Source organism: Pithys albifrons, chromosome 3 (assembly GCF_047495875.1).
Source record: "Pithys albifrons albifrons isolate INPA30051 chromosome 3, PitAlb_v1, whole genome shotgun sequence".
Taxonomy (NCBI): domain Eukaryota; kingdom Metazoa; phylum Chordata; class Aves; order Passeriformes; family Thamnophilidae; genus Pithys; species Pithys albifrons.
Genome location: NC_092460.1, coordinates 41,356,714 through 41,360,316, shown reverse-complemented (window position 1 = coordinate 41,360,316; position 3,603 = coordinate 41,356,714). Strand labels below are relative to the sequence as shown.

At 41.7% G+C, this 3,603-nt stretch overlaps 1 long non-coding RNA gene across 1 annotated transcript; it reads right to left on the bottom strand.

Moving 5' to 3' along the window:
- Positions 1-681: 681 nt before the first annotated feature.
- Positions 682-3,563, bottom strand: LOC139669346 (uncharacterized). The gene is made up of 2 exons (XR_011697243.1): positions 2,894-3,563; positions 682-2,126 (listed from the first exon to the last, which is right to left on the bottom strand). It is a non-coding gene; the product is annotated as an uncharacterized lncRNA (long non-coding RNA).
- Between the last annotated feature and the right edge of the window lie 40 nt (positions 3,564-3,603).

Below are 3,603 nucleotides of genomic sequence, written 5' to 3'. Positions count from 1 at the left end.
GGCTTTCAGGTGCCAATGATGGGGCCCCTTTATTCATAGAAGAGGAAGAAGCGCTTTCTGTCCTGGAACCTTATCTCTGCCAGGAATCTTCGACCGTCTGGAATTCTGGGCTTAAAAACAGCACTTTCCCGAACCGGGACGTAGGACGCACTGTCGAGCATTGCGCCCAAGGAAAAGGTGGTAGTCTTGGGCTCTCAGATGCTAATGATGGGGCCCCATTAGCCCTAGAAAAGGAAGAATCTCGTTCTGTCCTGGCACATTTTCCCTGGCAGGAATCTTCGACGGTCTGGAATTCTGGGCTGAGAAACGGTACTTTCCCAGACCCACATGTGGCACGCACCGTCGAGCTTTGCGCCCAAGGAAAAGGTGGCAGCCCTGGACTCTCAGGTGCCAATAATGGGGATCCATTAACCCTAGAAAAGGCACAATCTCTTTCTGTCCTGGCACCTTTTTCCTGGGAGGAATCTTCGTCCGTCTGGAATTCTGGGCTGAAAAACGGCACTTTCCCGGACCCGCACGTGGCACGCACCGTGGAGCTTTGTGTCCAGGGAAACCATGGCAGCCTTGGGCCCTCAGGTGCCAATGAAGGGGCCCCATTAACCCTACAGACGGAACAATGGCTTTCTCTTGATGCCGTGAATGACCCCACCCCCCAAAAACAGGACTCCGAGCACGTTAGTGTAGGGTAAGATAAAAAGTAAAGGTCCTTTAATAACACAGGGCCTACAGCCCACAGGAATACAGGATGACATGCATGTGTCTTAGTTCTTGTTTCCATGGCTTTTATAATAAGATCCCTCCAATCATTGCTTTACACATTTCTCAGTCCAGCCCCAGTCCCACCCCTGGTCCAACCCCCTGGAATTGGGTCTGGGGTCGTCAGAACCCTCTGTCTTCATCAGCTCTTCTTCCTCAGGCACACAAAGGTCTCTTGGAGTTCATCCAATTCTGGCTTTTGGGTCACTCTGACCTATGTTTATGTTTCATTCTGTAGGCCTTCTGATATCCTTCAGCTCTTTACCTTGGAAAGGAGTCTAAACAAGATTAATTAACTAAAGGAATTTGAGCTCCTAGTTCTGGGACAGGGGTAGGGATAGAAAGGCATTAAACTTAAACTGTTAGAAATATTAACCCTCTAAAAATCTACAACTACTCTGTTCCTAAAATCTACAAAATGTGAAAATCAGAACAAAAACCCTTTCGGCATCAAGTCCCTCCTTTAGAAACAGATAAAACTCAAAGTTTTGTCTGGATTCTACTACTTAAACTTAGCACTACATCTTACAGCTAGCTATAATGCAAAACACTAATGAGAAACATAACTAAAGAGTTGGTTAGGTTCAGTAACCATGAAGTAGGTTTGTGGAAACTTTGCAAGAGTTACTTGATTTGTAGTACCACATGAGACAAACTCTGGACTTTTCTGAAGTTGCAATAGCATCTGAGATCTGATTTTGGATAATTTTAATGACAGTGTTTTTTCAATTGACTTACTTTTAGAGATGGAATCTCCAGGTCTCTGGAATTTCATAGGACTTTCCAAAGTTTGTTTCACTCATCAAAATGCCAATTAGGGCTAATTGCTTTTTTCATCAATTGCTGGTATTTGAATACAAATACAGCAGTCAGTTTTTGAAGGATTTTATATATGTGACTAGGGTCACATGCAAGTTTTGATTTCAAATTTCAGCTAAATTCATAATGCAAATTTAGCAATTTTTTGGTGTTTTGGCTAAAGCCAAATGCAATTACAAATTTTAGTTCTTAACCTAATTCGTGGTTAGTAGCAATGCAAACAATACATACAAAAAGTAGTTTAAGAAAGTAATAGTCTCTGTTGCCCTTGTTCTAGGGGCAGAGGACTTCTGTCCTGCAGTAAGTCCAGGAAACCTGCTATGCAAAGAAAGCAGTCTATTTTGTCTTTTAGGATGACATCAGGTTGTTAGTCTTTGAAGTGGTCCTGGAGTCTGTATCACAGGGGTACAGTTCTGTCTTTCACTGTGGTGTAATTAGTTGACAGTACTTGAGATGACTCTCTCTAGTCAGCATGCAGATTTCAGTGTCCCATCTTTCAACAGCTCTCAGTCTGGAACAGGAATGTCCAATTTCATGGGCTTCTGGAGTTTCTGCAATGTAAAAGGAAATCTAGACCATTTAATAATTTTGCAAACCAAATTTTTCTTATCTGAATATGAAGAATCAATGAAACAGTTGTTTTTCTGCCTTAGCTATAGGCAAGGCTGGGGTATGTAAGGTGTCTTATGTCTTTCGTATCTCTTCACAAATTTTGCTAATTTGAGTTTTAGGAGTGTGCAATTTTGCAAATCCCAGGCAATTTTAAAGGAATCTCGAATTTCAGAATTCTCGCATTTTGACAATACTAAAAGCAGATTCAGCTTTTATAACATGAAGGGGTTGACTGCTAGCCCTGAATGCACGGGCCCATCAGGAGCTTTCCACCAGCAAGGTGTGTCTAGAGTTTCTGCAACACCAAACATCATCTTGGCACTACTAATTGCTCCTCACAGCGTGCTTGCATCCTCTGAGTATATTTCAGGCCCTATCGAGGTCAGACCATCCTGCCACAGCCTGCCTTGACCACAGTCAGTCCTCTCCACCTCACGGAGTAGCTGTGCAGGAGCTTCTTGCCTCCGTGTATAAAAGCATTTTCACTGCTAAATTGTATATGTTAGCATGTTAAATAACAATGGCATCTTCACATATTGTGAGCCATAATGCAGGTTTCTAAAAGATCGTTTTGCTGAAAGAAATCCAAGAGACATAAGAGCATGAAAAAGTTTTCAGGACAAGACTGAAATTCACTTAATTAGGCTAAAATGGGGTACAAGTATCACTTAGATGACTTAAACAAGCTATTTAGCTATGATGTTACCAGTTAATTTCAAAGATTGCAGGCTTAGATGTAATTCAACGTTCATGAGAGAGTCTACTAAATCAGTTCTTTTAATTCTTCAGCTGCACCGTTGTGACTAGCTGCTTGCTTTCTTGTCTTGTAACACAGGACACACAGAACTTGTTCTGCTTTTCTTTTGCGAGGCTCAGTGCTTCACACACTGTAACAGACACTAGATGATAAGACGTTAGAGACAAACTCAAAATAAACAAACTTGAAGTTACAATCATACAACCTCCGTGTAGAACTTTCAAATCAGGTTTAGAGAAATTTTTCTTACATGTAACAGCAATTAAAGAGAAGACACAGTTGTTCTACACAATGCTTGCACAATGATGTTTCCATCAACTTTGCTCTCAGATTGGATTCTTGAGAGGCATGTCCTTCAGGTCTGGTGGTGACAGACTTCTTTGGTTGTCTGCAAATAATCATATTCTAATAGCAGATGGTTAGTTCACAATAAGACAAAAATACATAGGTGACAACTATTGATTGCTTTTGCACCAGTATGATACTGGTCCTAGTTTTCAGCAGCCTCAGAGCTATGCTGAGACAGACATGCTACAAGCTGGAGCAGCTCAGAGCAAACTCAGAACACAGAGACTATCACAGAAAGTTTTGGTTTTGCTTTGCCAATCTGTCTCCGTGTATCAGGTGTTGCGACTTCTCTAAAATTGGAAATGAGAAAA